Source organism: Schistocerca nitens, chromosome 2 (assembly GCF_023898315.1).
Source record: "Schistocerca nitens isolate TAMUIC-IGC-003100 chromosome 2, iqSchNite1.1, whole genome shotgun sequence".
NCBI lineage: Eukaryota > Metazoa > Arthropoda > Insecta > Orthoptera > Acrididae > Schistocerca > Schistocerca nitens.
The window spans coordinates 887,609,654-887,634,748 of NC_064615.1; the positions used below are offsets into that span (position 1 = coordinate 887,609,654).

At 45.6% G+C, this 25,095-nt stretch overlaps 1 protein-coding gene across 1 annotated transcript in view; it reads left to right on the forward strand.

Annotated features, from left to right (window-relative positions):
• LOC126237195 (CD82 antigen-like) overlaps positions 1 to 25,095 on the forward strand; it is a 326,754-nt gene that overhangs the window by 264,457 nt on the left and 37,202 nt on the right. The gene's annotated exons all lie outside the window — the stretch shown is intronic.

Consider the following 25,095-nt stretch of genomic DNA (forward strand, 5'->3'; position numbering starts at 1 on the left):
GACTGAGACGGCTGGAGGCGCCAGCACAGCACTTGCTCCAGCTGGCTGGGCCGCGCCTGATGAGCACGGCTATTGCCGAGATTGGCGTGGGCGCGCGTGACTCAGACACGCTGTGCCGTGCTACGGCGAGGGCTGGCGGCCCATAATAGTCACCAAAGATAACACCAACGAGAGGATCACAGGTAGGCACTCTGTAACACAGCACAAATGCCGAGTTAAGCGCCAATTGCCAAAATAAAACTGCTCCCGAAGATGTTTGTAGCTCCATCACGAAATAAGTTACTCTAGTTCAGGGCTGTCCAACCCCCAACACGACCGGTAAAAAAAATCAATAAAATTCGGTTTATGTGAAGTTATGATAAAATGAACATTTTCAATTTGAAACTCCCGCCTTGCTTGCGACCTCCCTCCCTCCCTCCCTCCCTCCCGGGGTGTTAATGTTAAATATGGTATGTGCGGCCCAAAAATACTTGCCTTCGAATGTATCCCTGGTAAGCTAAAAGGTTGGGCACCCTGCTCTAGTTGACGCACAGGATAACTTTCTCTAGAACAGCGGTTCTCAAACTTCTTTTGGCGACGGAATCCTTTCGAAATATTATGTATATTCCCTAACAAACCCAGAATTGCCAGGGTATTCATTTTGCCAATTTTCTATAATAAACGAAAACAAAAATGAATTATTGCCTGTGAAGTATCGAAAAACTTTATTTCCATGTATTCGTGAAAGCACCTGTGAAAATACGAAACAGCCGTGCAAAGAAATGTACATAATGTACAAAGATATAACTACAGGATCCAAATTAAGAAACGTAGTACGCAAAATACAAATTTTCTGTAATGTTTGTTTAACTCAGAACTTGACTCTAAACTATATTTGTAGTTACATGCCTCTGTTCTGTGTGTAGTACCGTTATACAATTTTTTTACATGCATTTAGCGGCATATGTGGATAATATCTGCAAAAATGTTGCGACTAGAGTTACTAGTAAAGAAGAATAAAGTTAAACGTCATGCATGATGCGACAGTTTTTCTCGTATCTTAGTCTTTGACATATCTGCTGAACTTTGATAGGTAGGTCGTACATACCCACAGCGATTGTTGCCTGACAGTAAGGTATATTTGTACAAAGATTGGTTGAAATCTGCCCAGCAGTTTTTATGTATAATCTCAAAAGTTTTGCATTACCCCAGTTCGCAGAACTCCTGAAGATAGACGTTGATTGTGGATATTTAATCACAGACACAGTCCCTTTGACGATTCAGAGATATCACTAAACCTGCCCAAAGATGGTAACAACCATGCATGAGCAGCGTCTGTTAGACGGAGGGGTCCGACAGCCGATCAGTTCTTGATTCCACCAGGAAGGACGTACACGGCTCGTGTTATCTGTAGTTTAACCATGCCTAGACGGTCAATATCGCGGTTCGATCGCGTCCGCATAGTTACTTGGTGCCAGGAAGGGCTATCAACTAGGGAAGTGGCCAGGCGTCTCGGAGTGAACCAAAGCGAATGTTGTTCGGACATGGAGGAGATACAGAGAGACAGGAACTGTCGATGACATGCCTCGCTAAGGCAACTGAAGTTGATGACCGCTACCTACGGGTTATGGCTCGGAGGAACCCTGACAGCAATGCCACCATGTTGAATAACGCTTTTCGTGCAGCCACTGGACGAAGTGTTAAGACTCAAACTGTGCGCAGTAGGCTGCATAATGCGCAACCTCACTCCCGACGTCAACGAAGAGGTCAATCTTCTCAACAAGTCAATCTTTGCAACCACGACACCATGCAGCGCGGTGCAGATGGGCCCAACAACATGCCGAATGGATCGCTCAGGATTGGCATCACGTTCTCTTCACCGATGGGTCTTGCATATGCCTTCTACAAAGCAATCGTCGGAGACGTGTTTGGAAGAACCCCGTCAGGCTGAACGCCTCACACTGTCCAGCGAGTGCAGCAAGGTGGAGGTTCCCTGCTGTTTTGGGGTGGCATTATGTGGGGCCGTCATACACAGCTGGTGGACATAAAAGTTGCCGTAACGGCTGTACGATACGTGAATGCCATCCTCCGACCGATAGTGCGACCATATCGGCAGCATATTGGCTAGGCATTCATCTTCATGGACGACTATTCGCTTTCCCCCTGCGGGTCCGGGGTAAGAATAGGCCCGAGGTATTCCCGCCTGTCGTAAGAGGCGACTAAAAGGAGTTTCAACCGTTTCGGCCTTCCGTGTGATGGTCCCCCTTGGGGTTTGACCTCCATTTTTCAAAATTGTACAGAAGTACGAGCCTTTTGGGGAAGGACGCCTTCCGTGGTGTACCACTGGTCCTCAGTGCACTAAAACCTTGGCACTCAGCATTGTACCGGCGTTGTAACCATACCCACTATTCCTCAAATTGGGCCTAAACGCCTGATGGGTTGTACAAGTTACGCCCATAGTGCGTCCCCATCTGCACCTACGTTCATGATGGACTTTCCATGGCACCAGAAATCCAGCACGGTAGCCAGCCCGTTGTGGTGGGGTCGTCATGTACCCTCTAGGTTGTAGCCCCCTGACAACACAGGGATCGTACTGCCGATACCTGAGCTGCACCCTCCCCACGTCGGCCAAGGAGTAGATGCCCGTCTCCTTGGGGCATCAGGACTCCCGGCAACGGTCATCCTGCCAGGTGGCCCTTGCTGAGGCTGGGTGGCGCCCGTGGGGAGAGCCCCTGGTCGGAGTGGGTGGTATCGGGGCGGACGTTTCGCAGATGAAACGTAAACACGTATCAGGTCGCTCTGCGGCCGCGTCTTTCAAAAGGAAAGGTACTGTTTCTAGTTCTAGTTCTGGTTCTCCTGCCCTTTCCCCCTTGGCCACTCACTGGGAGGAGGGACAGGCCCGCCGGCTTGGGGCGAAGTACTTCCCCCGCTATTTGGTCTGTTCTCGAACCGATGGGGGGATGTTCGCCAGCTCCAAGCCCATGTTCTTTGTTCAGCACATTGAGGACATCTTCGGGGAAATCGAGGCTCTCAGTAAGATGCGTTCGGGGTCCGTTATTATAAAGACCACCTCCGCCACACAGTCGGCGGCGCTCCAGGCGTGCGACCGACTAGGGGACATCCCAGTGTCCATTGTCCCGCATCTGGCACTAAATAGGACGCAGGGGGTTATTTTTCATCGGGACCTCCTGCTGCAATCTGATGAGGAGCTCAGGGCCAACCTGGAGCGCCGAGGCGTGCATTTCGTCCGGCGTGTCCAGCGCGGCCCCAAAGACCGTCGCATCGACACCGGGGCCTTTATCCTCGCCTTCGAGGGGGACGTTCTCCCGGAGAAGGTAACGGTGATGTGCTACCGGTGCGACGTGCGACCTTACGTCCCGCCTCCTATGCACTGTTTTCGGTGTTTGCGCTTTGGGCACATGTCGTCACGGTGTGAGGCTGAGCCCCTCTGTGGCGATTGTGGACGTCCTCTTCGTGAGGAACATACATGCACCCCACCACCTCGGTGCGTTAATTGTCCTGGCATCCACTCGCCTAGATCCTCAGACTGCCCCACATATCAGAAGGAGAAGAAGATACATGAACTCAAAACTTTGGATCAGCTTTCTTATTCTGAGGCCAGGAAGAAGTATGACCGCCTCCATCCCGTGCCGTTGACCACTTCGTTTGCTTCAGTTGTGTCCATTCCTTCCGCGGTATCCTCACCCCTATCCTGTCCCTCCCCCCATCCGGGGTCTCTGCCTCTGCCTACCAAATCCCTCCCAAATCCTCCTCCCCCGTGGCCCCCGCCCCCTCTGCCCCAGGGGCCACCCTTCCTCCTCCTCCTCCTCCTCCTCCTCCTCCTCCTCCTCCTCCCCCCCCGCCGCCTGAGAAGCGATCCTCTTCTCAGGCGTCCATCGGGGAAACGTTCCGGACCCCAGCTTCCTAGGTCCGGCGTTCCAAAACGGACCCCGCGCGTGAGGACCTTCTTCGGGTCCAGCCCACTATCCCTGTGCCTCCTCGGACTTCCAAGAAGGACTCCAACAAGAAGTCTCTATCCCCCTCTCCACCCCGGCGCGTTTCGTATGACGCTCCATCCGTGAGTCGCTGCTCCCGGCCGTCCGCGGTTTCGCCGGGACGCTCTGCTGCCAGGCGCTCAGCTGGCCTCTCGTCGGCAAATGATGCTGCCCCTCCTACACAACCAGGAACAGCGGCCGCAGCTGGCGACGACTCGATGGAACAGGATCCGCCTCCCGCCGGTTGTAGCGTTGTTCCCTCGAAACCTGGCCCTCCGCGGCCGTCGAGGTGACCAGCTCTTCCCCCGTCTCGTTCCTCCTCTTTTTTGACTAGCGATGGCCTTGTTACATTGGAACATAAGAGGTATTCGATCTAATCGGGAGGAATTACAACTGCTCCTCCGCCTGCACTGTCCGCTCGTCCTTGGTCTCCAGGAAACCAAGTTGCGCCCAACTGACCGTATTGCCTTTACCCACTATACCTCGGAGCGGTATGACCTCACCCCTGTGGACGGTATCCCAGCTCATGGTGGGGTCATGTTGCTCGTTCGGGACGATGTCTATTACCATCCCATCCCATTGACCACCCCACTCCAAGCAATAGCTGTCCGTATTACTCTTTCTGCTTTTACTTTTTCAGTTTGTACCATCTACACTCCATCATCATCTGCTGTTAGTCGGGCTGACATGATGCACCTGATCGTTCAGCTTCCCCCGCCGTTTTTATTGTTTGGCGACTTCAATGCCCATCATCCCCTTTGGGGCTCTCCTGCATCCTGTCAGAGAGGCTCCCTCTTGGCGGATGTCTTCAACCATCTCAATCTTGTCTGCCTCAATACTGGCGCCCCAACTTTCCTCTCGGACTCTACTCATACCTACTCCCACTTGGACCTCTCGATCTGTTCTACCACTCTTGCCCATCGGTTCGAGTGGTATGTCCTTTCTGACACCTATTCGAGCGACCACTTCCCCTGTGTCGTTCGTCTCCTGCACCACACTCCATCCCCACGTCCTTCGAGCTGGAACATACCGAAAGCTGACTGGGGACTTCACTCCTCCCTGGCGACCTTTCCGGACCACGATTTTCTCAGTTGTGACAGTCAGGTCGAATACCTCACGGCTGTTATCATCAATGCTGCCAAACGTTCCATTCCTCGTACTACCTCTTCTTCACGTCGCGTTTCCGTCCCCTGGTGGAACGAGGCTTGTAGAGACGCTATACGTGCTCGACGACGTGCTTTACGCACCTTTCGCCGCCATCATACGTTGGCGAATTGTATTGGATACAAACGACTACGAGCGCAATGCCGTAGAGTCATCAAAGACAGCAAAAAAGCTTGTTGGGCCTCTTTCACCGGCTCCTTTAACAGTTTTACTCCCTCTTCTGTCGTATGGGGTGGCCTGCGCCGGCTGTCGGGCATTAAGGCCCACTCCTCGGTACCTGGCCTGACCTCAGGTAATGAGGTCCTCGTTGATCCTGTGGCTGTCTCCAACGCCTTCGGCCGGTTTTTCGCGGAGGTTTCAAGCTCCGCCCATTACCACCCTGCCTTCCTTCCCAGGAAAGAGGCAGAAGAGGCTCGGCGACCTTCCTTCCACTCGCTGAATCTGGAAACTTATAATGCCCCCTTTACTATGCGGGAACTCGAACGTGCGCTTGCACTGTCCCGGTCCTCTGCTCCGGGGCCAGATGCCATTCACGTTCAGATGCTGGCACACCTTTCTCCAGCGGGCAAAAGCTTCCTTCTTCGTACCTACAATCGCGTCTGGACCGAAGGTCAGGTCCCCATGCGTTGGCGTGACGCCGTCGTTGTTCCTATACCCAAACCCGGGAAGGATAGACACCTTCCTTCTAGTTACCGCCCCATTTCTCTTATAAGCTGTGTCTGTAAGGTGATGGAGCGCATGGTTCATGCTCGGTTAGTTTGGATTCTTGAATCTCGACGGCTAATTACTAATGTCCAATGCGGCTTTCGTCGCCGCCGCTCCGCTGTTGACCACCTTGTGACCTTGTCGACATTCATCATGAACAACTTTTTGCGAAGGCGCCAAACGGTAGCCGTGTTCTTCGATTTGGAGAAGGCTTATGATACCTGTTGGAGAGGAGGTATCCTCCGCACTATGCACAGGTGGGGCCTACGCGGTCCTGCCCCTTTTTATTGATTCCTTTTTTGCGGGTCGAAAGTTTAGGGTACGTGTGGGTTCCATATTGTCCGACGTCTTCCTCCAGGAGAACGGAGTGCCTCAGGGCTCCGTCTTGAGCGTAGCCCTTTTTGCCATCGCGATCAATCCAATTATGGTTTGCATTCCACCTAATGTCTCAGGCTCTCTCTTTGTCGATGACTTCGCGATCTACTGCAGTGCCCAGAGAACATGCCTCCTGGAGCGCTGCCTTCAGCGTTGTCTAGACAGCCTATACTCATGGAGCGTGGCAAATGGCTTCCGGTTCTCTGAAGAGAAGACGGTTTGTATCAACTTTTGGCGATATAAAGCGTTCCTTCCGCCATCCTTACACCTCGGCTCCGTTGTTCTCCCATTCGTGGAAACAACTAAGTTTCTAGGGCTCACGTTGGACAGGAAACTGTATTGGTCTCCGCATGTCTCTTATTTGGCGGCCCGTTGAACACGTTCCCTTAATGTCCTCAGAGTTCTTAGTGGTTCATCTTGGGGAGCGGATCGCACTGTCCTGCTTCGCTTGTATCGGTCCATAGTCCGGTCGAAGCTGGATTATGGGAGCTTCGTCTACTCGGCCATCCCTCTTACGCCGTCTCAACTCCATCCACCTTCGGGGGTTACGTCTTGCGATCGGAGCCTTCTACACTAGTCCTGTCGAGAGTCTTTATGCTGAAGCTGCCGAATTACCATTGACCTACCGGCGCGACGTACTGCTGTGTCTGTATGCCTGCCGGCTGTTGTCTATGCCCGACCACCCCTCTTACCAGCCCTTCTTCGCCGATTCTCTCGACCGTCAGTACGGGTTGTATGTGTCTGCCCTGCTGCCCCCCGGAGTCCGCTTCCGTCGCCTGCTTCGACAATTGGATTTTGCGCTCCCTACCACCTTCAGAGAGGGTGAGAGCACGACACCACCTTGGCTCCAGGCTCCGGTTCATATTTATCTCGACCTCAGCTCACTCCCGAAGGAGGGTACTCCGGCTGCAGTGTATTGCTCTCGGTTTGTCGAACTTCGTGCTCGACTTGCCGGTCACACCTTTATTTACACCGATGGCTCCAAAACTGACGATGGTGTCGGCTGTGCCTTTGTCGTCGGGGCCGCCACCTTTAAATACCGGCTCCTCGACCAATGTTCCAGCTTTACGGCCGAGCTTTTTGCTCTCCATCAGGCCGTTCAGTATGCCCGCCGCCACCGCCATTCATCGTATGTACTCTGCTCTGATTCCCTCGGTGCTCTTCAGAGCCTTGGAGCTCCCTATCCGGTCCATCTCTTGGTGCAACGGATCCAGCAGTCCCTCCATTCTTTCGCTGATAATGGTTCTCCTGTCAGCTTTCTGTGGGTTCCGGACATGTAGGAGTGCCTGGGAATGAGGCTGCGGATGCTGCAGTCAAGGCTGCAGTCCTCCTGCCTCGGCCAGCCTCCCATTGTGTCCCGTCATCTGACGTTCGTGGGGATGTTTGTAAGAGGCTAGTGTCGTTGTGGTGGGATGCTTGGTCATCCCTCCAAGGAAACAAGCTCCGGGCAGTAAAACCGCTCCCAACTGCTTGGACAACCTCCTCCCGACCATCTCGGCGAGAGGAGGTCCTTCTGACCAGGTTGCGGATTGGGCATTGCCGGTTTAGCCACCGCTACGTGCTCTCCGGTGACCCAGCCCCGCAGTGCCCTTGTGGTCAGGCATTAACAATGCGCCATGTTTTATTGTCGTGTCCCCGCTTTAGTCAATTTCGTGTTGTCCTGTCCCTGCCATCTACTTTACCGGATATTTTAGCTGATGACACTCGAGCAGCTGCTCGTGTTCTGCGTTTTATAACTTTGACTGGCTTGTCCAAAGACATCTAACCATTTTACTTATTTTATCTGCATCTTTGTCGGGTCTTTCTGGTGTTCCCTCCTCCCCTTGAGTTTTACTAGATTCCATGTGCTCTAACAACAGTGACTGGGTGCTAATGACCTCAGTAGTTGAGCGCACTTAAACCCCACAAAGAAAAAAAAAAAAAAAAAAAAACTATTGGGCTCCCCCCCCCCCCCCCCTCCCATCGTGCACATCTTGTGAATGACTTCCTTTGGGATAATAACATCGCTCGACTAGAGTGGCCAGCTTGTTCTCCAGACATGAACCCTATCGAACATGTCTGGGATAGATTGAGAAGGGCTGTATATGGACGACGCGAACCACCTAGCACTCTGAGGGATCTACTCCGAATCGCCGTCGAGGAGCGGGACAATCTGGAGTAACTGTGCCTCGATGAACTTGTGGATAGTATGCCACGACGAACACGGGCATGCATCAATGCAAGAGGAGGTGCTGCTGGATATTAGAGGTACTGGTGTGTACAGCAGTCTGGACCACCACTTCTGAAGGTCTCGCTGTACGGTGATAAAACATGCAGTGTGTGGTTTTCATGAGCAATAAAAAGGACGGAAATGATGTTTATGTTGATCTCTGTTCCAATTTCCTGTACAGGTTCCGGAACACTCGGAACCGTGGTGATGCAAAACGTTGTGTGTGTGTGTGTGTGTGTGTGTGTGTGTGTGTGTGTGTAATATGGATTTTTTAAAAGCCTCAAAATAATCCAAACCTGGTTTCATATTCTTTCATGCGTTACAATTTAATGAAAAATCATACAGAAATATGTAAATTATGCGTTGCTGACTTATTATACAAAACACACAATTATACAATACGCAGAACACTATTATCCCTTTGTAAATTGATAAAATTATTTCCAGTTAATGGGAGGTACGCAGTTGTTTTTTTTATTTTATTTTTCGACCAACTGTTTGTCAGGCTGGGAGGAATGTCAACTTCGGCACCCAGTCTACTGCGGCAGTTTGTCTTCGTAGCCGTCGTAGTACTGCTCTGAAGAGGGTGTGATTTTAACGTAATTGTTTTTACTGCTTCATCAGTAACCAATTTAAGATCTGCGGCATCTTTTTTTGTCATAAATGCCTGATACAATGGCTGGAACTACAGTTTCATGCTTCACTTTTCATTAGTGATTGTTGTTTTACTAAGTAATTGCCGTGGTCCCATCTGTACAAATATGGACGCAATCGTTCAAATTACGGTAGTTTATTTCAAAAACATTATTAGTCATGTTAAAAATTTATTTTCCAGTAGTGTTAGTTGGCAGCGATGCGCGCATAAGCAAATATTCTTAGAGTCAGTGTTTATGAATATCGTAAAATTGTCAGCAAGATAGCCAGTCCAGCAACATCGGTCAACTACTCCGTCTTCAAGACGAATTTGTTATGGTGATGGCGACCAAGTAGTTCTTTGTTGACATTGCCTGCGAGGTCGTCAATTCGTTGCGAAACAGCACTGTTTGAAGATGCTTTGCAGACTTTTCTTCGAGCATACATCGTGTTATGTCTGCCACACGTGATTTTATTGAATCCGTAGCTGTTGAATTTGTAGCGATGGTGTGCACTTTGCCTGCTTGTGCAGTGCGATAGCTGACCAAATATGAAAGGGGAAGGTGCGGCCGCTGTGTGCATGTATAGTGACGAGTATCGAGTCGCCACATGCTACTCACACTAGATAAAATCTTTTTGTTGGTAGTTCCCGATCGCAGCATTACTGTAGATTTATTATGCTGCTAGTCACATCATTTCCGGCTGTTATGCAATGGGAGAGAAAAACTTTTATAAACTACCATTGATGTATTTGTATTTTTTCTCTGTGTGTACCAAGACTCGATGTGCGTTGTTCTTTAGGTTGAGATTATTTTGACGGAGCTGTTGCGAAGCCCCAGGAGTCAATGGAGCACAGGTTGAGTGTCGCTGCTCCGGAAACTTACCTACACATATAAATTACCCGGAAGAAAACGGTTTATTGACAAATAGTCAGCACGGATTTAGAAAATATCGTTCCTGTGAAACTCCACTATCCATTTATTCTCACGAAGTAGTGAGGGCTATCGACAGGGGATGTCAAATTGATTCCATATTTTTATATTTCCAGAACGCCTGTGACACCGTTCCTCAAAAGATACCTCCAATCAAATTGCGTGCCTATGGAGCATTGCATCAGTTGGTCGACTGGATTCGTGAGTTTGTCAGAAATGCCGCAGTTCGTAGTAACTGACCGAAAGTTATCGAGTAAAACATGCTAAGTGCACTGCAAACACTTCACCGAATGTTTTCAGTAGACCAGCTGATTCAGCTTGTCCATGACACTTTACAGCGGCGCCAACACCGTGCAAGGATATGATCTTTTGCTGGGTACCTGGCCACATCGGGATACAGGGAAACATGGGCGACAAAGCGGCCAAGGAAGCATGTCGGGATGGTGGTGTCCGTTATCGTTCCATCCCGTTGCACGCCATCATCTCATTTTCTGACAGACGCATCATACCTCAATAGGAGACTGAATGGTTGCAGGTGACAGAAAAGAAACTGCTGCCGCTCAAATCGACCACAAAGGCATGGCGGATGTCATGTCAGCCTTTCCGCTGGAAGGAGGTTATACTTACCAGACTGCGCATCGGACACAGCCCTTTAACACATGGCTTCCTCTTCTGGCGGAAGGATCCATCGCTCCGTGAAGTTTTGGCGTGCTACTTTCAGTTCGGCATATTTTGGCAACGTGTGTCCTATATACCGTTATTAGGGCAGCTCACAGTCTCGCTGGAGATCTGCCCACCATCCTCACAGATATTGATTTCAGTGTTAAGAGTGGTAAAATTTTGTGAACTGTCAAGCCTCATCCCTAAATTGGTGGGGAAGGGAAGCAGATTTTAATACACTATAAACCGCTCCGCATGTGGGGACAGCCTTCGTCCCTATCCATGAGATTTGTATGCTGACTTTTCGCCAGGGCGCTGATGACAACGACGTCTAGCGCCTCTCACATCAAATCATCATCGAGTAAAACAGAAGTAATATCTGGCATTCCACAAGGAAGTGTTACAGGTTCTCTGCTGTTCCTGATCTACGTAAACGACGCGTGACACAATTTGAGCAGCCCTTAGAGATCGTTTGCAGACGATGCTATCATTTACTCAACTAAATACTTATGTATTACAATTACGAGTAATTTAAACGGTCACATACATAATGTTGTGGGTAAAGCGAACCAAAGACAGCGCTTTATTGACAGAATACTTAGAAAGTGCTGCAGGTCTACTAGAGAGACTGCTTACTCCAGGCGTGTCCGCCCTGTTCTGGAGTACTGCTTTGTGGTGCGGGACTAGAGTCGGATGGTAATGACGGAGGAATTGGGATGGCAATCATTAAAACCAAGGCGTTTTTCATTGCGTCAGGATCTTATCGTGAAATTTGTCACCAACTTTCTTCTCAGACTGCGCAAATAGTCCGTTGGCGCGCACCTGCTAGGGAGGAATGCTCATCATGATAAAATAAATCGGAGCTCGCAAAGAAAGATATAAGTGCTTGTTTTTCCTGCGCGCCGTTCGAGAGTGGAGCGATGGAGAAATAGCTTGAAAGTGGTTCGATGAATCCTCTGCCAGGCACTTAATTGTGAAATGCAGAGTGATATACTCCACAATCAAGTGTACATTACATAGCGGAGGGTTCTTCGTACCAGTTTCTTCGATTTCCTGTCCTACTCCATGCACATATTGCGCGCGGGAAAAATAACTTCAGGTATGCCACTCACCCGCCCTAACTCTTATTTTATTGTCTTTCCATCGTAGCGGAAGGTGGGAACACAGCCGTGTGATGATTTGCAATTGTAAATAAATATTGTGCCTGCAGAGATGGTTTTTAATTTCTTTATTGCATAATCAATTTCGGGACTACCAGTTAGATCTTCAACTGGACCTGTTAACAAAGAAGTATTTTCCAAAATACATTATACCAGTGCATATACAGATATGACGCCATTACTCATTTACTATATGTTAAAACTTCTCAAACCTGTATCGGTCATGAGATCAGATTAAAGTTCTTGAGCGTAAATCGGATTACATGTTAAATTAAAATTTCTCAACAGTCGTAGACCAAATATTAATTCGGCACTCTTTTCTACCTTAGGTGTGTTAAATGTCATATGATGGCAACCAATGTACATTCGAATTAATGACCAATCACAAGAGTGTATCACTCTACAAACAAACAATTTATGACGTTAAGAACAAACCTTTATGTTAAAACTGGGTAACATTCCGTAAGGGCACCGAAACACAATAAAATATTGTACCATGCCCCATGCCGTGGGTTACAATGAAATAATTGTTCACCTTTGTGAACGTAATGGGATAAAATAAATTACTGGAGTCAATAGGAACTACTTCGTTTAATACATGGTGTACTTATTTTACCGTGTATTTAATCTAGTCTATTGTAGGCGGTTTGCACTTAAGCGACCATGAATCAAAGTGCCGTTACCTAAAACTGGGGTGTCATCAAGCAGGTATTCCAGATACAGGACTGAGTTACTGACGTTGCCAAAATAGAAAGACGGTGATTTGGAACCCACTTTACGCAAATGTGTGCTATATTAAATCTTATTTTCAAACAAGGCTGTGCGACGAACCTTCTAACGTAGGAGTTATGTGTAGTAGCCGTCATAATATTGAAATAAGATTACGTAACTGTTTTGCAAGAGTGCTAAAGTAGCACTATATTAAAGTTATACAGATTGTACTCCTGATAGTGGTAAAGATACATCAGTAGAGAAATGACGTCCTCTAAAATGGGAATATGCCATAATCGTCCGCCATCTGGTAGCTTTTACGGTCATAAGTAATTCCATACTAATGGACATGATCAAAGCGCATATTTGGAATCAGAATTTATAACACCCAGGTTAGTTGATTAAAGCAAAATTCTTAACTCTGCACTTATAGGTGAGTCTTCCTCTACTAAGCAGCATCCGACTAAGACTGGTGTTCCCTGTATATCTTAGACCGTTATGAAATGCGCAGACGATAAAGTGTTTAATCAGTGGATCGTAAGCATTAAGGGTCTGTTACTTCAAAAGAATGGAAGTTAAAAGAGAAGGTCTAGTAAGAACTATTCTGCATTTTTTACTAGGATTTTCATTAGAGTTCCCCGAGCATTTCTGTTACTGTCGTAAGCGCTGTACCGACCTGTTACGATCCTAGTAGCGTATCTGCGAATCCCTGCGATTTGTGCTGCCACGCCTACCACGTAAGCGCTCCACTGTAGTTTGTCGCACTCGCAATCAATGAGATCTCCTTTACAGCTGTTCAGCTAGTCCACAGAATACTTCAAACAGTTCTAAGTGACCCATTCGCCTTTTCGTAATGCTAATTGTACGTTATCGTCCCATTTTATATTGGTTCTGCGTATTACCCCTAAATAATTGCAGAATGTTATATCGTAAAGATAAACATGCACGTACTCTAGACTCTTCGTAAGAAGAAGAAGAAGAAGAAGAAGAAGAAGAAGGAGGAGGAGGAGGAGACGCATACGGTTAGGCAACAAAAATAGTTCACCAGTTCCCTTGAGAGCTTACAGGTGCTGGCAGATCTAGTTTTTAAAACAAATTGAAATCATTTCTACTAAACAAATCCAACATTAGAGATTAATTTCTAAGTAGACGACATTATGTATGAACTTGGGTTACATTTATCAACTTTTGTTGTAGATTACGATTTAGAACACTCCAATTCTGAAACTGGCCAGTAAACCTACTGATACGGTCCCCATCATGGCCAGTTGTCGCCAGTATGATCCTTGGAACTGGCAAAAAAGAGTATTAAGAGTCCTATGTACTTTCTACCCGTGACGATGCACCTGTCTTGGCTTCTGTGACCATTGAATCGGCGGTAGCCACCAAGTTCGTTGATCCTTACTTCCCCTTTCTTGGCTCTTTAAGAGCAGCGCTGCCGTAGTCAAGTACACGTGTGAAGTAGCAAAGAGAGGTGAAAAGTATATTATAGTTTATATGAGCTATGTGGAAATTTGAACCTATTGTGTTCCATTCCGGTGATGAATGTGTATGCCCTTCATCATAGATCCGAAGATTCTTCAACGTATAACGTTCAAACAGCTGAAACTCCTAAGAAGACTCAAAATCAGTTTATATAAACTTTTTAAGTTACCATTTCCCTCGAAAATGTGGGGCACAATTAAAACTGATTCGGAATTTCTTGGCAATGCAATCTAAACAGGTGGAGAAACGGGATGTCACGTGGATTCGCAGAAACTACTCGTATGTGAGTAAGAGACATGTACGCTGATGACTTCAAGCGTGAAAGTAACTACCTCAGTAAAGAGTACGTATGAAACTGATTGACAATTAGAAAATTTCTCACGATTACAGCCGTAGAGCTTTATCGACAATTTCAAGGAGTTTCTCTTGATGACTACGACGACGATGATAATAAAGGCCAGTTTCGCTTGACGTTTTCTCTTTTAGCATTTGAAAGATAGGTAAGTGTCGAAATTGTAAATTTTTTCTTAATACTACACACAACAGACTGAAGAATAACTCTTACTTCGTCTGCATTTCGCTCACTCGTACACTACGAAGAAATATGTGCTCTGGAAAACGTGTAAAGCCACGAGAAGTTAGTAGAAAAGACTGCTAAACATCCTAGGCTCCTGCACTCTATTAGGAAACGTATTTTCACCATGACACCATGTCCACCACTTAAAAAAGTGTGCGGAATACGCAATTTAAAGAAAATTGGCATCGTTTTCGATTGTATCCGAGGTTCGCGAGTGTTAATAAATATCTCAACTTCACGTGCACAAATCGGAACTATACAGCTGTATTTCCATACCCAGAGAAAAATAGACGCTTGTTTGTACGGAATCTTTAGCACTAATGTGTCGAAACAACTACCTTCTGAAGTATTTACCATTGTACTTCCTGTATAATGTTGACGCCAGTGTGACGTCCTTCTGTTCATTTACGTGTCCTCTTTGCTGTAATTTGTAGTCTCGTTAAGTGCCAGTGGCTTCTTGTGTAGGTAATGATTTCCATGGCAATCAGCTCTCCAGAATAAGCATTTTCAATTATTCATTGACGTCACTCTTCAGATTGTAGCTTATGGCAATTACCGTTCATAGGAGATACTTTTTCCTTTAAGGCAGTTGTTCGTAGGACAGCCTCGTTTGTGGCACTCCCATTGTTGCATGGTGCAAGATTTTCGATTTAATTTCTTTTTAGTGTAGGCAGTATTGTAAATGGGACAAACACAACTACGAGTTATCATCTCGGGTGTTAATAAATTGCTTCAATTGTATGTAGTCTTTTATTTTTAGGTCACTACAGGTTTCATGGCAAGGTGAACATATAGGTAAAACATTGGAGCTAAAATGCTCATAACTTTGTACCCAACTTTCGTTGTCAGTCAGAACAAAACACCAAAAGAGGGTACGTCACTGAAGAAAGCAGCTGGATGCTTGGATTCCAATCCAATATCGTGGATGGGAGACAGCACGCGGTCGCTCCCCCTGCTCCACGATTGCGTATAGACCGGAGAAACGGGTACAAAGTTCAGAACTGTTTAGCTCTAATGTTTTAGTTATACAGGGTGGTCCACTGATCGTGACCGGGCCAAATATCTCACGAAATAAGCGTCAAACGAAAAAACTACAAAGAACGAAACATGTCTAGTTTGAAGGGGAAACCAGATGGCGCTATAGTTGGTCCGCTAGATGGCGCTGCCGTAGGTGAAACGGATATCAACTGCGTTTTTTTTAAATAGCAACCCCATTTTTATTACATATTCGTGTATTACGTAAAGTAATATGTTTTAGTTGGACCACTTTTTTCGCTGTGTGATAGTGGCGCTGTAATAGTCACAAATATATGGCACACAATTTTAGACGAACAGTTGGTAACAGGTAGGTTTTTTAAATTAAAATACGGAACATAGATACGTTTGAACATTTTATTTCGGTTATTCCAATGTGATACATGTACCTTCGTGAACTTATCATTTCTGAGAAGTTACAACGTGATTACCTGTAAATACCACATTAATGCAATAAATGCTGAAAATGATGTCAGTCAGCCTCAATGCATTTGGCAATACGTGTCACAACATTCCTCTCAACAGCGAGTAGTTTGCCTTCCGTAATGTTCGCACATGCATTGACAGTGCGCTGACGCCTGTTGTCAGGCGTTGTCGGTGGCTCACGATAGCAAATATCCTTCAGATGTCCCCACAGAAAGAAATCCGGGAACGTCAGATCCGGTCAACGTGCGGGCCATGGTATGGTGATTCGACGAACAATCCACATGTCATGAAATATGCTGTTCAATACCGCTTCAACCGCACGCAAGCTATGTGCCGGACATCCGTCATGTTGGAAGTAAATCACCATTCTGTCATGCAGTGAAACATCTTGTGGTAACATCGGTAGAACATTACGTCGGAAATCAGCATACATTGCTCCATTTAGATTGCCATCGATAAAATTGGGGACCAATTGTCCTTCCTCCCATAATGCCGCACCATACATTAACCCGCCAAGGTCGCTGATGTTCCACTTGTCGCAGCCATCGTGGTTTTTCCATTGCCCAGTAGTGCATATTATGCCGGTTTACGTTATCGCTGTCGGTGAATGACGCTTCGTCGCTAAATAGAACGCGTGCAAAAAATCTGTCATCGTCCCGTAATTTCTCTTGTGCCCAGTGGCAGAACTGTACACGACGTTCAAAGTCGTCGCCATACAATTCCTGGCGCATAGGAATATGGTACGGGCAGTCGATGTTGATGTAGCATTCTCAACACCGACGTTTTTGAGATTCCCGATTTTCGCGCAATTTGTCTGCTACTGATGTGCGGATTAGCCGCGACATTAGCTAAAACACCTACTTGGGCATCATCATTTCTTGCAGGTCGTGGTTGACGTTTCACATGTGGCTGAACACTACCTGTTTCCTTAAATAACGTAACTATCCAGCGAACGGTCTGGTCACTTGGATGATGTCGTCCAGGATACCGAGCAGCATACATAGCACACGCCCGTTGGGCATTTTGATCACAATATTCATACATCAACACGATATCGACCTTTTCCCCAATTGGTAGACGGTCCATTTTAACACGTGTAATGTATTACGAAGCAAATAGTGTCCGCACTGGCGGAATGTTACGTGATACCACGTACTTATACGTTTGTGACTATTACAGCGCCACCTATCACAAAGCGAAGAAAGTTGTCCAACTAAGACATTCATATTTCTTTATGTACTGCACGAATATGTAATAAAAATGAGGGTTCCCATTAAAAAAAAGTTGATATCCGTTTGTCCTATGGTAGCGCCATCTAGCGGGCCAACCATAGCGCCAGTTGGTTTCCCCCTTCAAGCTAGACGAGTTTCGTTCTTTGTAGTTTTTTTTTGTTTGATGCTTATTTCGTGAGATTTGGCCCGGTCGCGATCAATAGACCACCCTGCAGGTGTGGCTTTTAGTGCTACGAAACCGTTAGTGATCTAAAAAGTAAATCGCTTCAGCTGTATTTAGTCCTTTACTAATACCTAAAATCTTGATAGAGCACTGTGCAGCAGAATGTGTAATCGCATCGAAGATGGAGAACGACAGAGTAGAGTCTTCCATCTGAAGTGTTTTAACAAGAATGATGCGACAAGTGAAAAATTCTGATGCTGTGTAGAGCTGTTTTCATCGTGTCAACGTAATAAAATTTCTGGTTTGATATTTAGCGGTAGTGTGAGACTGCCTGAGGGCACATAATGTAATTGATATAGAGGATGCATGAAATGCATGTGTTGGATTTCTGAATGACGTCGCAGCCGGAGAATTAGCTGAGGTAAATCCTTGGCTTAGTGGTTTGGAGAAGATTAACCCTTGCCTTTGTCGGTCTCAGAACGCCCTCAGTTTCAGTAAATAATGAGATAGGGCTGTGTTTGCTAGGTAAAGTGTACATCGAAATTGTCTGTGAACCTCTCGTTGTTATCCCTAGCAAAATAAAATGACAAAGGAAGTAAGTTCAACTTAAGAGCATTGTAAGATATGATGTATTAATCGGATAATGAGCTTATTTTATCCTGATAAAAAGGTTTACCATTTACCTTCAAAGTATGGAAATTTAATAATTTTCTGATTTATTTTTCGACATAACATACTTAACGCAGCAAACAGTCTGTGGAATAGTCCAGAGACATAGGCTCATTCCTCCTCTTCCATTAGAAGTAACAACTAAGATAATAGTAATTGTGGATGGTGCAAAGCAATAGAATTGCCAGAAAATTCTGCGTCTTGACGCCTGTAAAAACATTGGAAAGGTTTAGGAACAGCATAAATGTCCTGTCGCGTCATGCAGAATGATAGAAACTAAGACATGGGTAACTTGTAAGTAGGAGTTAAAGGTCCTGTGGCAGCAAACCTTTTAGCAAATAGCTGACAACAGATCAAATTTCTTTAATGGCTGGATACAAGCTGTTAGGTAAAACACAAAACTGCAAATAAAGCGTTTAAGGTTGCAACACTGTGTGTATGCTACAGAATTTTCTTGCGTTGTTCACGATTTAGTTTTTTCAGATGTAAGTGAATTTTCAAATAGATCTAAGTTCCAACGATGTAGCGAGTTTTCATATCTACACGAAAATCATACATAGTGAAAAGAAAAACAGCTGGAAACAGACTGTTCCTGTTTAGTTGCCTCACTTTGGGTAAATGTGTCAACAATGCTACGTACACTAGCAGAATTTGCTGGATTTTGAAGTCTTACACTGAAATAATCTTGACATGTAGGGTATTTGGGATACAGGAAACAAACTCCACACGGCCGTATGCTGGACTGACGTCGTATGGATTTGATGCACTTGGTTTTAACAATGATCTATGAACAATCACAATTTGACGTAAATACTATAACTGACCGAGCGGGGTGACGCCGTGGTTAGCCCATTGGACTGGCATTCGGGAGGACGATGGTTCAAACTCGCGTCCGACCATCCTGATTTAGGTTTTCCGTGTTTTCCCTAAGTCGTTTCATGCAAATACCGGGATGGTTCCTTTGAAAGGGCACGGCCGATTCCTTCCCTAATCCGGTCTTGTGCTCCGTCTCTAATGTCGTCGTTGTCGACGGGACGTTAAACACTAATCTCCCCCTCCTCCTCCTTCTGTAATTGATATCGTTTTATAATAAATGAAAGTTTTTTTTGAAAAATATGTACAAACGTTACGTGAAGAGTAATGTAGGACAAATCACTCACACTTCGCGCAAAAAAAGAGGAATCGTTCAGGACAATGAATTAACTGTTCTCTAAGAGACGAGTTACCGTAATTTTGCAGCACATTGTCAAATTTATGTGCACAGTTGCCCCCTCCAAATGATCTCCATATGGACATAAATCTTGAACTACGTGTCATTCAACTAGTTTTGTTATGCAAGGGAGAAAACTATATAAGAAGCTTCATATTTGCTTGAAATAACCTGTAGGGCTGTAGCAAGCAATCTTGAAAGGTGTGGCCAACATGGGCTGGGTAAGTACATAATGTATACGAGACTTAAGTCTAAACAGTTTCTGTTCGACTGGATACTGGGACTAAGTTTCGCGGCGTCAGTAGAAACCAACCGTTGTTTGCCTGGTGTCGGTCAATTAGCTTGCAGCCGCTGCGCGAGGTGCAGCGTTTAGAGGGTAAGTTTCGCAAGGCCCGCAGCCTCGGCAAGGAAACCGGCAACTTCTTGTTACTGCAAACATCTTCAACTTTTTTTCTCACAAGCGCCTGTCAGCAATCATCAGTCACAGTTAGCTGAAGCTTATTTCGCGCTAGACTTCTACCAGGGGCCACTTCAATAGTCTGTTGGCCATAGTTCCTGGTATCATAGAGCAGGTTACAAGTTCGGCTCCATGCGACTCTCTCTCTCTCTCTCTCTCTCTCTCTCTCTCTCTCTCTCTCTCTCTCTCTCTGTGACGTAGATCAGAACATGGTACTTAGAGAGGTCAACTACAGGGGCGAGCGATATTGATACAAATTGTAAGATCGTGAAAGTAGCGTAAATTCGAATGACTTACGCTAGGCCAAAAAGCCATTTTAAAGAGTTTTTGAATATGTAAGGACGTCTTGAATCTTTCTTACCAATTATAAGCAAATTGAAAAATTGTACCAGTGAGAGAACAGACGCTTTTAAAATGTGGTGTTGCAGAAAAATGTTGAATAAGAGGTAGTAGATAAGATAACAAATAAGTGTGGTGCTTAATCGAATCGGAAAGAACAGAAATTTATAGTACAATAAGACAAAAAGAAAGGATCACTTGATAGGTCACTTACTTCCTGAGGCATCAAGAAATCGTAATTTGGTAACTGAAGGAAATGTAAGAGATGAAAACTGTACAGGAAGACAAAGGCTTGACTACAATAAGGAAGTTCAAATGGACGTAGGTTGCAGCAGTTAGACATGAAGAGGCTTACACAGGACAGACAAACGTCGAGAGTAGTCTTCGAAATGACGGCGGCGACTGCGACAAAACAACAGAGAAGTCGATTTTTGAAGTTACTTTCATTGACATTCCCTCATTTTGAAATACGATCTTGGTATTATTCCCATATTACCTTTACATGTCTGAGCTTCCCTCGCGCACAGTTTCCGAATCACTGTTGCCGACATAGACATTTTCCTGTGAGATCAGCTGAAACAACACAATACCTACCCATTCACGCGAAGCTACAGAATATCTACAGTCATTTTGAACGGTCCTGGAAGGCAGTTGGCAGTTTAGTTAAGGTTCATGGGTAGACAAATACGTACCAGGAATTCATTCTGTACAGATTATGTTGATCTCTGAAAGCTTTAGCTAGTCATTTATTTCCGATACCCTAAGTCCTTAACAAACGTTGTATTCTTCCTAGTTCGTGCGAAGCAGACAAACTATTGCGCCAAATGTATTACAAATTGTTTGGAGTGGATTAAAATCTAACAAAATAACACTTCCTTAATCTCCAGTTGAGATTCTGTATAAATCGCGCAGAGACGCTATCGTTGTCGACGTCCAAAAACAGCTCGCTTCAGTGGATTCCACACACATTTGACAGGGTTCACCCCGGGGAGCAAGCAGGCCACTCCATTTTGCTGATCCTAGCATGCTGATGCAACATGTTCACGAGAGAAACATGACGAGCACGCGAATTATTGTCAATCAAGATGAAATAGTCACCAAAATGTTGGCGACACGGTCCCACTAGGTTGCAGAATCTTGTCCAATTGTCGCAGAGCCGTGAGAATGCCCTCAACAACCACGAGAGGCCACATGTAACGCCAACACCATCTTGTTGCGCAGGTGGGACATTGTCTTGGAGGCTTCCAATATTACTGGGTTGTCAACAAGCACGTTGTCGTAGTTTCGTAAGTAAACAACTCCATGCCAATCCTGGAGCGTCCATTCTGCATAATCTCTTGTCCATCAGTAACGAAGGCCTCGGTGTCGGGATGTACGGTGGGGCGATGGTCGTCGCGAATGGAAATTCAGTTGGTACAACACATCACGTCAGAGACTCTTTGAACTTTGAATTCCGTTCTGGAAAACTGAGTTCACGGTTGCTTTGCTCAAAAGTCGTAGATATTGAGCATCTTGTGCACCTGTCGAACGTAGGCGGCCTTGTAAGCCCTTAACACTGCCTGTCAATTGGAACGGATACCATGTCCGCACCACATCACTTTGTGTACGGCGCACACGTCGAGCAAATTAGCTGTTTGACAGGCTTTCTGCGTATAACGTGATGATGCGGACCAGATCAATAACGTGATGATGCGGACCAGATCATTGCTGCCGACTGTCATTCGTGGCATGGTATATGTTAACTCTACTGATCCGCAGACCTCTCAGTGCTACCCTACTGGCGCTACACTTCTAACTGAATTGGTGTGTGGCGTTCTACCCGTGGTAACGGTGTGTATGTTTACAAGGTAAGAGGTGACCTTCCGATCGGTACAGGAACAGTCATAATAGTAGTAACACACTGCACGACATATCGCGCTGATGCAACACTTGTGTGTATAACGAAGGATTTGTTTGTGCTGGTCAAGTTCAAGGAATGATTCTTCTCTGAAGTACCGTACAAGCGATAAATCTCAGAAGACATGTAAAATTCCAGGTGAACAAAAATTTTTTCTACAGTTGAGATTTGCGTTTGGCAATAGCTAGTACATACCTAGCATGATCGTAACGAAATAGTCCGAATGATCGATTTTAAGTTCGACTTAATGGTATATCCCTTTAAATGTTAAGGACAATCTGATAGAATATGTTTTCTATGTGTCAGCTTTACGCGAACTGTGTCTGTAAATCAGCTGCTCCCTGTTAGTTCGATGGCCGGCCGGTGTGGCCGAACGGTTCTAGGCGCTTCAGTCTGGAACCGCGCGCCCGCTACGGTCGCAGGTTCGAATCCTGCCTCGGGCATGGATGTGTGTGATGTCCTTAGGTTAGTTAGGTTTAAGTAGTTCTAAGTCCTAGGGGACTGATGACCTCAGAAGTCAAGTCCCATAGTGCTCAGAGCCATTTGAACCATTTGTTAGCTCGATGAGATGTTATAAACACCTTCATAAAAAAAATGGCTATAATAAGAGTTCCTTCGGGGCGTGTGTGAATTCTTAATAGAGAGAAGGGAGTTATCCAAGAAAATGTTTTAAGCCTTAATTCACGCAAAGTATTTTTTACTTAGGCACTCAGCTGCAATGCTCTTCGGCGGAATAACTTGCACCGTTGTAGTCGGATGGTTTTGGTCGTCCATAAACTTGGAATCATACTTTGATTTGTTAGTCTGTCAATCATATGAATCCACTAGTATGCAATTTTTAATCTTTTGTGTAAGGTTTCAAAACATGCAGTGTCAAATTTTGTAGTACTTACTACATCACGGTATTATTCTTACAGTGAAGTTTATTTTATTCAAAACAGCATATGTCTATTTAACGAAATCTTTCATTCACTTAACATAGAGTAAAAATGTAAAAAATATTGGTACATGTGCCATTGTAATCCCAAAGCTCATGGAAATTGATTGTGATTCCGAACGTAGGGCTTACGCAACCTTGACACCGACCCACTTTGCAGGCGTTATACGATGACGATTTCTCTCCCCCTCTCCCCCCTCCCCCTCCCACCCTCCCTCCCTCCCTCCCTCCCTCCCTCTATCCCTCAGCTAAAATGCAACAGTGTTGAAAACAAGACGTCGGTCACAAAGACGACCTATTTGTGTCGGTATGTGTCGAGTAGAACAAGGAAGCACAGTTAATTTGCTACTGAGACAGACTGTAGAATCTGATGTTTATATTAAGGCTTGGGGTTTTATTGTTTTGATTACAAGAAATTTATTTTAAAAACCTGAATTTCAGAACTGTATTTTGTGGAAAAGGATTTCTCATTGTAAGTTTTATTCTCATTGTTTCCTCACAAGGTTTAAAAACTCGTAGCTTGTGATTTATTATGGTTAAGGGAGAGTGTTGTACGTTTGAAGATTGTTTCCCGGCACCTAAAAATTTAGATACTGAACACTGTATATTATACGACTTAGCGGATAACGTCAGAAGTTCCGTGAGGGTTTTCGCGCGTGATGCTGTTGCAACGATTGAAAATTCTATCGAAGTGCAGGAAGACCCCAGGATCGACGCTTGGTGCAGGGAACGGCACTTGACCTCAGATTGACGTATTGGCTTTAATAAGCAGAAAGACGCCTTTTTGTGTGATTACACGATTGTGGAACGCTCTTTGGAAGCAGTAACATCCACTAAATATGTAAGAATATGCATAGAGAACCGTTGAAAGTGGAACGATTAAATAAAACTAATCACTGGTAATGCAGCTACCAGACAGAAGTTTATTGAAAGAATGCTCAGGGAGAGTAGTCCACCCCGAAGGCGGCAGCTTGCAGAACCGTGTCTCGAACAGTACTAGAGCACTGCTCTACAGTCTGGGACGCTTACCAGATAGCATACACGGAACAGAGGATTCAAAAAAGAGCAGCTCCTTTACTCAGAAATTAGTCCAATAAGCGCGAGAACATCACTGGAGGTGCTCAGTCAGTTACAGTGGCAAACGCTGTCGCTACTGTTAAAATTCTGAGTACATAGATTCTCAAGTCATAATGTACTGCTTCTTACTACGTATATTTCGCGAGAGACCATGAAGGTAAAATTAGAGATATCAGAGCCCGCACGGAGGTTTACCAACAGTCGTTCATACCGCGAAACATTCGCGACTGGAACCGCAAAGGGGAAGTTGCAATGTCACACACAGTAAGGTGGCTTACTTTTTTGGGAGCTGGGGGTGCGGGTGATGTACGCTATGGCTACCAAGTTTTTCGCGACGGAGTACTTGGTAAAAATTTCTGGGTTTACTTGCCCCATCAAATTGGGATAAAATTCGACTCTTTGGATGATATCCACTACCATCTTGACGAACTAGATAGTGGATTGTCATCGAAAACTTGTAATATTATCCTGATTAGATGCTGCATGTGAACCGAGAAATTTTTATGCGGTGATGTGCAGTGTTTTCCAGTCACAGGGAACTATTCGCCGTGCGTTAGATTCTCAATAAATATAAGCTAGAAAAGGGATAAATTCTCTAGTATATTCACCGTAAAACGCACTAGGATATCTGTCAAGTCCTGAGGGCTTCATTGCTGAATAGCCCAATTCTAGAATGAGATTTTCACTCTGCAGCGGGGTGTGCGCCGATATGAAACTCTCTGGCAGATTAAAACTGTGTGCCGGACCGAGACTCGAACTCGGGACCTTTGCCTTTCGCGGGCAAGTGTTCTACCAACTGAGCTACCCAAGCACGACTCACGCCCCGTCCTCACAGCTTTGCTTCTGCCAGTACCTCGTTTTCTACGTGCCAAACGGGGCGTGAGTCGTGCTTGGGTAGCTCAGTTGGTAGAGCACTTGCCCGCGAAAGGCAAAGGTCCCGAGTTCGAGTCTCGGTCCGGCACACAGTTTTAGTCTGCCAGAAAGTTTGTCCCAATTCTGTTCGAATTTTTCTCGTTAAAGAATATGTGCGGCAGCTAGTTGTTTGTATCTTTATACTCGAATACATCT